Below are 10,984 nucleotides of genomic sequence, written 5' to 3'. Positions count from 1 at the left end.
TACAAACACGAGGAAATCTGCAGATGCTGGAAATTCAAACAACACACACAAAATGCTGGTGGAATGCAGCAAGCCAGGCAGCATCTATAGGAGAAGCACTGTCGACGTTTTGGGCCGAGACCCTTCGTCAGGACTAACTGAAAAATAGTAAGAGATTTGAAGGTAGTGGGGGGAGGGGGAAATGCGAAATGATAGGAGAAGACAGGAGGGGGTGGGATGAAGCTAAGAGCCGGAAAGGTGATTGGCGAAAGTGATACAGAGCTGGAGAAGGGAAAGGATCATGGGACGGGAGGCCTAGGGAGAAAGAAAGTGGGGTGGAGCGCCAGAGGGAGATGGAGAACAGGCAGAGTGATGGACAGCTTGGTACAGTAACTGCTCGACCCCAGGCCACATGAATCTGCTGAGAGATGTGGATGCAGCTCAGCACATCGCAGAAACCTTTCTCCCCTCCATGGATTCTGTCTATACCTCTCACTGCTTCAGTAATGCAGTCAACATAATTGAAGACTCCAGCCGCGCTGCACATCCTCTCTTCTTCCCACTCCCATCAGGCAGAAGATACAAAAGCCTAAAAGCACACACCACAGTCAAAATCTTCTGTTTGTATGCCATCCAGTCCAGATCGTTCCAAACATGAAATCATTGAGACAGTGAAAAGGAAAACAGCATGGAGAATAAAATGTCACGCACGCAGGTAAACAAACAAAGTGTAAAGGCCACAATGAAGTAGATCTAGAGTTCATCTAACAAATGAGAGGTCCGTTCAGGAACTTGACAACAGTGGGATAGAAATTGTCCTTGAGCCTGGTGGAATGTGCTCCCAGGCTTTTGCACCTTCAGCCCGATGGGAGAGGGTAGAAGAGAGAATGTCTGGGGTGTGTGGGGTCCTTGATTCTGCTGGCTGCTTTACCAAGTCAAAGGGAAGTGAAGACAGAGTGAAAGGAGGGGAGGCTGATTTTAAAATAAACATTTCAGTGAATCACTGAAGTTTATAGGAGGTGCAGGAACTGAGATTCTGGAGTGTGAGCGGAGGCGGAAACTAAAGCCTTGGTGAGAGGAATCAGAAGCTGGTTTGTTTTCACTGAGATATATCATCCATGACCTAGATCAATACATTGATGTTGTGTGGAGGCTTGTATACTTCAACGATTCCATCAGGCGATGCCAACTCTGGGCCAGGCGAAGATTGATCCAACCCCAGCTCCCAAACAGACAGACTCACGCCTGCCACATTTCATCATGAATCATTGTCATATGAAACAACAACTGATTTATTTATCATGAAATTTGTTGTTTTGTGGTATCAGTACAGTGCAATACTTATAAAGTTCAAAGTATATTTATGATCAAAGTACATATATTTCACCATATTCAGTCCTAAAATTCATTTTCTTGCAGGCAATCACAATAAATACAAGAAACACAATAGGATCAGTGAAAGGCCACATCAAATAGGACGGACAACAGCCAATGTGTAAAAAAAAAAATACAACAAACTGTACAAATGCAAAAAGAAAGAAAAAATAAGAAATAACAATAATAAATAAATAAACAATAAGTATCAAGAACATAAGATGGAGAGTCCTAGAAAGTGGGTCCATGAGCTGTGAGGATCAGTTCAGTGACGGGGCAAGTGAAGTACAGTGAAGTTGGTCTGAGTACTGACAAATCAGATGTGAGAAGATGGAGTTCACTCAGGTTTTCAAATTGAGTATATAAGGCATCAACTCACAGCAGTTTGGTGTTTTTGAGCAGCAGCCAATCAGCAATTGGGATTGATTTGCAAGGACAAGTTAAAATAAGACGGGGGCAAGCAGAGCAGCCATTGTTGGAGTGGGCAGTGTTAGAGTGGGGATTTTGAGGCTTCAGCAGGAGAGACAAAAAGCTGTACATAGATTTCACCCCACCCCCCGGAGTTTATTGTTTTTCCTTCTTTATATTTGCTCGGTTAGAACAATAAGGATGCCAGGCAGTGTAGTGGAATGCTTCCCTTGCAGGATGTGGGAAGACAGGGAGACCTCCAGTGTCCCTGATGATTACACCTGTGAGAAGTGCATTCAGCAGCAGCTTCTGACATTCCACGTTAAGGAGTTGGAGCTGGAACTGGATGAACTCCAGATCATTTGGAGGGGGTGTAGATAGGACATATAGAGACGTAGTTACACCGAGGTGCAACCCCCAGGTTCAGTGGGTGCATAAATCTAGGGGAAGATAGTCACTGCCCCTGCCAAACTGATGAAATCTCTTTTGTGTGGATTCTGTGTGATGTGTTCCCCTGTTGCAACTCAGTACCATGAAAGATCAGACAGTACGTCGTATGCAAATAAACAATTGAGCTTTATTATTCTTAAGTTGACGATAGAGTTAGTACAGAAAACAAAAAGGGCCCATCTTAATTAAACAGTCTATTGTGCACGTTGGAGCTCACAGTTTTCCGTCCTTGAATTCCCCATCGTCATCGTCCAAGCGTCATCGACTCCCAGACCCTCACTCCAATTCCACTCCACCCTGCGGTCTACCAGCTCGCTCCTCTCACTTCTTCTCTCTTCATCTCTTGCTGACAAAAGACCGCAAATACTTTCTCTTAGACACACAAGAAAGAAACAACATGCCTCTCATTGGATGGCACAGATTCCAAAGTCCCCGTTATCTCCAGTCACTGCTGCTAAGAGAAACCATTACATTAGCAGCGAAACCTTACAGAGCATTACACAGGACACTAGGTGACAGTCAGTAAGGGGAAAGGGGATAAACAGCTTGTGCAGTGAATCCCTGCGGTCATCTTCCACAACAATACTTTGGATACTTTTGGGGAGGGATGACCTAGCAGAGGAAAGTCACCGCGGTCAAGTCTCTGGCACTTAGTTTGTCTCGGTAACTCAGAAGGCAAGGTGGGAGAAAAGGTGAGCTGTGGATATTGGGGATTCGTTAGTTAGGGAAACAGAAAGGAGGTTCTGTGGATAAGAACAAGATTCCTGTCTCCAAGTGCCAGGATCTGGGACAGCTCAAGTCAAGTCCTCAGCATTCTTAAGTGAGAGGTTGAACAGCTAGAGGTCACGGTCCATGTATAGTAGGTACCAATGACATAGGTAGGAAGAGTGACGAGGATCTTCAAAGTGAATTCAGGGAGTTAGTTGCTAAGTTAAAAGGCAGGACCTCCTAGGTTGTGATCTCAGGATTGCTACCCATGCCACGTGCCAGTGGCACCAGAACTAGGAAAGTTACATGGCTAAGGTGTTGGTGTAGGAGGGAGGGAGGGCATCAGAATTTTGGATCACTGGGCTGTCTTCCAGGGAAGGTGGGACCTGTACAGAAGTGACGGTTTGCACCTGAACTGGAGAGGAGACTAATGTCAGAGCAGAAAGGTTTGCTAGAGCTGCATGCTGGGGGGGGGGGGGGCATAGTTTAAAGTTGGAGGGTGATGGGAACCAAAGAGCCAGAACAAAGAGTGGAGTGGTCATGGAGACAGATGTTAAGACACAGACAAAGTCAGAAATCAAAAGGAAAAGCATGGTGCGACTAATGTTCTAAAATGTATATATATGAATGCAAGAAATATTGTAGGAAAGGCTGATGAGCTCAGGACATGGATCAACACATGGAATTACAATATTATAGCCATTAGTGAGACTTGGTTGCAGGAGGGGCAGCTCAATATTCTGGGGTTCCTTTGTTCTAGAAGTGACAGGGCGGGAGGAATTAAAGGAAGAGGGGCGGCATTCATAGGGAAAATGTCATGGCAGTGCTCAGACAGGACAGACTGAAACACTATCTGGAGAGGTGTTATAAGTAGAACCAAGGTATAAGAAAGGTATGATCATGTTAATGGGGCTATATTATAGCCCATCCAACAGTCTGAAAGACAGAGGAACAAGTTTGTAGAGAGATCACAGACTGTTGCAAGAAACATAAAGCTGTTACACTAGGTTATTTTAGATTTTCACATATTGACGGGGATCCCATATTGTAAAAGGACGAGATGGGATAGAGTTTATCAAATTAATTCAGGAAAGTTTCCTTCATCAGTCCCAATGAGAGAATGTGCGATACTTGATCTCATTTTAGGGAATGAGACAGGGCAGGTGACAGAAGCTTGTGTTGAGAAACACTTTGTATCATCAAAATGCCATTGGTTTCAAAGTAAATATGCAAAAAGATAGGTCTGGTCTGCGGGCTGAGATTCTATATTGGAGAAAGGTCGATGCCATCAGAGAAGCTCTGTCAAGTGTAGATTGGGACAGGCTGTTTTCTGGCAAAGGTGTACTTGGTAAGAATACATCTTCAAAGGTGAAATTTTGAAAGTACAAAGCTTGTACGTGCCTGTCAGAATAAAAGTTAAAGATAACAGTTTGGGGAACCTTGGTTTACAAGAGATATTGAGAAAAAAGATATTGAGCAGATCTAGGCAGGTAAGAACAAATGAGGTACTTGTGGAGTATAAGAAATGCAGGGGAACACTTAAAAAAGAAATCAGTAAAAAAGAAGGAATGAAATTGCCCTAGCAGACAAGGTGCTAGGATTACAAGGGACAAAATAAGTGCTCTGGAAGATCAGAATGGTAATCCATGCATGGAGCCAAAAAATATGGGGGAAATCTTAAATGGATCTTTTGCATTATAATTACTCAGGAGATGGAGACAGAGTCTATAGAAGTGAGGCAAAGCAGCAGTAAGGTCATGGACCTATACAGATTACAGTGGAGGATGTGTTGCTATCTTGAGGCAGATTAGGGCAGATAATTTCCCATGGCCTGACAAGAAGTTCCCTTGGTCCCGATGGGAGGCAAGAGCAGAAATTGCCGGGGCTCTGGCAGAGATATTTAAAACATCCTTAGCGATAGGTGAGGCACCGGTGGGTTGGAGGATAGCTCATGTTGTTCCGCTGCTTAAGAAAGGCTCTAAAAATAAACCAGGAAATTATAGGCCGGTGAACCTGACATCAGGAATAGTAGAGTTATTGGAAGGTATTCTAAGTATTTGGATAGACATGGACTGATTAGGGATAGCCAGCATGGCTTTGTGTATGGTAGGTCATGTCTAACCAAATAGGGTTTTTTGAAGAAGTTACCAGGAAAGTGGATGAAGGCAAGGCAGTGGATGTTGTCTACGTGGACCTTAGCAAGGCATTTGACAAGATCTCACATGGGAGGTTGGTCAAGAAGGTTCAGTCGCTCAGCATTCAAGACGAGGTAGCAAATTGGATTAGACATTGGCTTTGTGAAAGAAGCCAGAGAGTGGTAGTAGATGGTTGCTTCTCTGTCTGGAGGCTGCGACCAGTGGAGTGCCACAGGGATTAGTGCTGGGTCCTTCGTTGTTTGTCATCTATATCAATGATCTGGATGATAATGTGGTTAACTAGATCAACAAATCAGGTGACACCAAGACTGGGGTATAGTGGACAGTGAGGAAGATGATCAGAGCTTGCAATGCTATCTGGACCAGCTGGAAAAATGGGCTGAAAAATGGCAGATGGAATTTAATGCTAACAAGGGTGAGGTGTTGCTCTTCAGTTGAACAGCTAGAGGTCATGGGTTAAGGGTGAAAGGTAAAAAGTTTAATGGGAACATGAGGGGAAACTTCTTCACTCAGAGGGTGCTGAGAGTGTGGAACGAGCTGCCAGTGCAAGTGGTGCAAGCAAGCTCGATTTCAACACTTAAGAGAAGTTTGGATAGGTATGGTACATGGATGGTAGGTGCATGGAGCCTGAAGACCCACACTCAACAGTTTCTTCCTCTCCACCATCAGATTTCTGAACAGCTCATGAACCCATCAACACTACCTAATTTTTCATCTTTTGCACTTTATATTTTTTAACTGATAGAAATTGCCACAATTACTATCAGTTACAAAACTGTTGCCAATCATTTGTAAAATTCGCAACTGAAAAAGAGTGAGGAAATTTAAGGTAAAATAACAGTTTGGGTAAATGATCATAATATGATCAAATTCACCCTGAAATTTGAGAAGGAAAGCTAAAGTCAGATGTATCAGTATTACTGTGGTGTAAAGGGAACTACAGAGAGAGGAGCTGGCCAGAATTGATTGGAAAAGAACACTGGCAGGGATGATGGCAGAACAGCAATAGTGGAAATTTCTGAAAGCAATTCAGAAGGCACAGGATATAAACATCCCAAAGAGGTAGAAGTATTCTGAAAGCAAGATGACACAACCATGGCTAACAATAGAAGTCAAAACCAAAATAAGAACCAAAGAGGGGGCATATAATAGAGCAAAACTTAGTGGGAAGTTATGGCATTGGGAAGCTTTTAAAAACCAATAGAAGACAACTGAAAAAGTCATTAAGGTAAAGATGGAATACAAAAAGTAAGCTGGCCAATAATATTAAAGAGGATTCTAAAAGTTTCTTCAGATATATAAAGTGTACAAGGGAGGTGAGAGTGGATATCAGACTGCTGTAAAATGATGCTGGAGAGGTAGTAATGGGGGACAAGGAAACGGTGGATGAACTGAATAAGTACTTTGCATCAGTCATCACTGTGAAAGACACTAGCAGTATGGTAGAAGTTCCAGGTGTCAGGGGTCATGAAATATGTGGAGTTATCATTACTAGAGAGAAGGTTCTAGGGAAACTGAAAGGTCTGAAAGTAGATAAGTCATCTGGACCAGATGGTGTACACCCCAGGGTTCTGAAAGAGGTGGCTGAAGATGTTGTGGAGGCATTAGTAATGATTTTTCAAGAATTACTAGATCCTGGAATGGTTCTGGAAGACTGCAAAATGGCAATTGTCACTTCACTCTTCAAGAAGGGAGAGAGGCAGAAGAAAGCAAACTATATGCCAGTTAGACTGACCTCAGTGGTTGGGAAGATTTTGGAGTCAATTATTAAGGATGAGGTCTCAATGTACTTGGAGGTACATGATAAAACAGGTCATAGTCAATGGTTTCCTCAAGGGAAAATTTTGCCTGACAAATCTGTTGGAACTGTTTAAAGAAATAACAAGCAGGATATACAAAGGAGAAATGGTTGATGTTATGTACTTGGATTTTCAGAAGGCTTTTGACAAGGTGCCACACATGAGGCTGCTTAACAAGCTATGAGCCCATGGTATTACAGGAAAGATTCTAAAATGGATAAAGCAGTGGCTGGTTGGCAGGAGGCAAATAGTGGGAATAAAGGGAGTCTTTTCTGGCTGGCTGCCATGACGAGTGGTGTTCCACAGGAGTCTGTGTTGGGACCGATTCATTTTATATTATATATCAATGATTTGGATGATGGAATTGATGGCTTTGTTACAATGTTTGTAGATGATATGAAGATAGGTGGAGGGCAGGTAGTTTTGAGGAAGTAAAGAGGCTACAGAAGGACTGAAACAGATGAGGAGAACAGGCAAAGAAATGGCAGATGGAATACAGTGATGGAAAGTGAATAGTCATGGACTTTGGCAGAAGAAATAAAAGGGTTGACTATTTACTAAATGGAGAGAAAATATTAGAAAAAGAGATGCAAAGGGATTTGGGAGATGTTATGCAGAATTCCCAATGAAATCCTGCACAAGAATGGAGATGAGGCAGAATTTCTTTGGCCAGAGAGTGGTGAATCTGTGGAATTCTTTGCCACAGGCAGCTGTGGAGGCCAAGTCTTTATGTATATTTAAGGCAGAGGTTGATTCTTGATTGGTCAGGGCATGAAGGGATACGGGGAAAAGGCAGGAAACTGGGGCTGAGAGGAAAAGTGAATCAGCCATGATAAAATAGCAGAGCAGACTTGATGGGCCAAATGGTCTAATTCTGCTCCTATATCGTGCCTATCAAAAGTGTTCAACTCCTTGGTAGTTTGTGTTTTATTGTTTTGCAACACTGAATCACAGTGGATTTAATTTGGCTTTTTTGACACTGATCAACAGAAAAAAGTCTGATGGAATGGCAGAGCAGACTTGATGGGCCAAAGGGGCTAGTTCTGCTCCTATGCCTTATGGACAAACTGGAATCAACTTGGGCTTTTCAGTTTCCTTCCCTTGACACTGCCCGTTTCATGATTTTGCCAATTCTTCAGGAACTGCTGGACCTGCCACAAGGTGGAACCAACCTCACAAACACACAACACCAGTGCCTGGGACTCATCACTGCTTCAGAATCAGGTTTATTATTATTGACATACAATACTGTGCAAATATATAGCGCTAGGGAGCCTAAGACGTTTGTACAGTACTGTGGATTGGGTAGATGCAAGTAGACTTTTTCCACTGAAGTTGGGTGAGACCAGAAGATCATGGGTTAAGAGTGAAAGGTGAAATATTTAAGGTGAATCTGAGGGGGATCTTCTTCACACAGAGGATGGTGAGAGTCTGGAATGAGCTGCCAGTGGAAGTAGTGGATGTAGGTTTGATTTCAACATTGGAGAGAAATTTGAATAGGTACATGGATGGGAGGAGTATGGAGGGTTATGGTCCAGGTGTAGATCATTAAAACTAGGCAGATTAATGGTTCATCACAGATTAGATGGGCTGGACTGTACTGTTCCATGACCCTTCTATGAGTCAGGATTGAAAAGGGAGAGGGAAGAAGCAAAATAAAGGTGGGGTGGGGGATGTTATGTTTTGTAACTTCAAAACATTAAACTAATTAAGTTCAAAAATGCAGGTCTAACTTCAAGTTTACTTTAAGCAAGGTGCATACACATCACGTGGTAGCATGATGACATATGCAATTTACATACAAAATGCATTACGAATTATTTAAACAAAGAATGGCTAATCAATATATATATTTCCAAGATGGCGGCACGACACAGCTTGCAGCGGCCACTCCGGAGCTGAATATCTGTTATTTGTGAAGTGGGGTGCCGTGCGCAATCATAATCGATTGAAAAAGGACGTGGGAGCACGGAGGAACATCGGGAAATCTCCAGGAAGACCTTCTTTGTTGCTGCTGCTGCTGTGAGGTCCGGGACTCTCCTGGGAAGAACAGGCCTCAAGTCCTCGGGGTCGCGTTGCCAATGGCCGTTGGCGGGGGCGTCTTAATACGCTCGGCAGAGGATTGTGCTCGGAGAAGCTGTGCCGGAGGGGATGGTCGTTGGCTCGGAGGTTCGACGGACTCAGAGTCCGCTGTGGTCTGCATCTGCGAGGCTGGGTTCGACGGAGCTTTCATTATGTGATGCATCTACGAGGCTGAGTCGGGCGGCGCCGTGGAAGTCCATAGCGGGGGTATTCCCTTCTGCCGCCGGCGTGGGATGGCGAGTCTGTCGGGACCCTGGGGACTTGTGGAAACTGTGTGGCCATAGTGGGGTGTGTCAGGAATGGACAGGAGGAGGAGTATAGGAAACTGATACAGGACTTTGTGATATGGTGCAACTCAAACTAACTGCATCTCAATATCACCAAGACCAAGGAGATGGTGGTGGACTTTAGGAGATCTAGGCCTCATATGGAGCCAGTGATCATTAATGGAGAATGTGTGGAGCAGGTTAAGACCTACAAGTATCTGGGAGTACAGTTAGACGAGAAGCTAGACTGGACTGCCAACACAGATGCCTTGTGCAGGAAGGCACAGAGTCGACTGTACTTCCTTAGAAGGTTGGCGTCATTCAATGTCTGTAGTGAGATGCTGAAGATGTTCTATAGGTCAGTTGTGGAGAGCGCCCTCTTCTTTGTGGTGGCGTGTTGGGGAGGAAGCATTAAGAAGAGGGACGCCTCACGTCTTAATAAGCTGGTAAGGAAGGCGGGCTCTGTCGTGGGCAAAGTACTGGAGAGTTTAACATCGGTAGCTGAGCGAAGGGCGCTGAGTAGGCTACGGTCAATTATGGAAAACTCTGAACATCCTCTACATAGCACCATCCAGAGACAGAGAAGCAGTTTCAGCGACAGGTTACTATCGATGCAATGCTCCTCAGACAGGATGAAGAGGTCAATACTCCCCAATGCCATTAGGCTTTAAAATTCAACCGCCAGGACTTAAGAACTTTTTAAAAGCTATTATTAATGCTTTTTGAGAGGGTGATTTTAGATGCATATAGTTTTTACTGAGTTAAGTATTGTATGTAATTAGTTTTGCTACAACAAGTGTATGGGACATTGGAAAAAAAGTTGAATTTCCCCATGGGGATGAATAAAGTATCTATCTATCTATCTATCTGATTTCTTTTGAACTTATAGTCCTTTAACATCTTTGGACTATTTTTACTGTGCCCATGGTTTGTTTTTTATCAATTATGCTATTGTTTGCACTGTTGTAACTATATGTTGTAACTATGTGGTTTTGTGCAGGTCTTGTAGCTTTAGTTTTTGGTCTTGTTTGTCTGGTGGGATTGGAGCTCCTTTCCGGGGAACGCGCTAAGACGGTAGTGCGATATTAATACGCAGCAGCTTCTCTGGACTCTGGATTGGGGATTGCCAAACGTTATGTGGATTTTCTGGTGTAGTCTGTTTTGTCATATGCTTTTGTGATATCATTCTGGAGGATCGTTGTCTCATTTTTTAAATGCATTGCATTTGTGGTTTCTAAATGACAATAAACTGATTCTGAATATACACACACACATATACAAGATTACTCAAATATAACTTAAATATCAATTACACATCACCTTGCTCTGCTTAGCTATAAATTCCAACTCAATAGAGAATGCATCTCAACTATATACACAGTGTTCTACATAATACAGCTACTATTTACCAACATCCACAGCATAGTAAATTTTAAATTGTCCCATTCAGGTCAAAACATTTAATGGCTGTGGAGGATTTCATATTCTTGTGGGATAACGTCTTTCCTGACAAAGGTGAGACCTGTGGCTGTGAAATAATCTCAGGTTCTGAGACCTGTGGTTGTAGGAGTTGACTTGGAGACTGCCAGAGGTAGTTCTGACAGTGATAGCCAACTTCCTTCTCCAACATTTGACTCTCCTCTCCTCAACTAATCAATGTATCATCACCGGATGATATCAGACGCAATCCCCACTGTGAAGGAGAGTGGCTCACTTCTGTCCTTAATCTTTCTAGGTGCCCACTTTTCATCACCTCTGTAGT

The 10,984-nt window shown here is 43.3% G+C and overlaps 1 long non-coding RNA gene across 1 annotated transcript in view; it reads right to left on the bottom strand.

The window, feature by feature from the left end:
* Window positions 1-2,313: 2,313 nt before the first annotated feature.
* LOC140734588 (uncharacterized) overlaps window positions 2,314-10,984 on the bottom strand; it is a 33,565-nt gene continuing 24,894 nt past the window's right edge. The window contains exon 2 of the long non-coding RNA XR_012100570.1: window positions 2,314-2,557. This is a non-coding gene — a long non-coding RNA (uncharacterized lncRNA). The remainder of the gene's footprint in view (window positions 2,558-10,984) is intronic.

This window comes from Hemitrygon akajei, chromosome 10 (assembly GCF_048418815.1).
Source record: "Hemitrygon akajei chromosome 10, sHemAka1.3, whole genome shotgun sequence".
Taxonomy (NCBI): Eukaryota; Metazoa; Chordata; class Chondrichthyes; order Myliobatiformes; family Dasyatidae; genus Hemitrygon; species Hemitrygon akajei.
The sequence above is the reverse complement of the archived record's forward strand: the minus strand, read 5'-3'. Positions and strand labels throughout refer to the sequence as shown.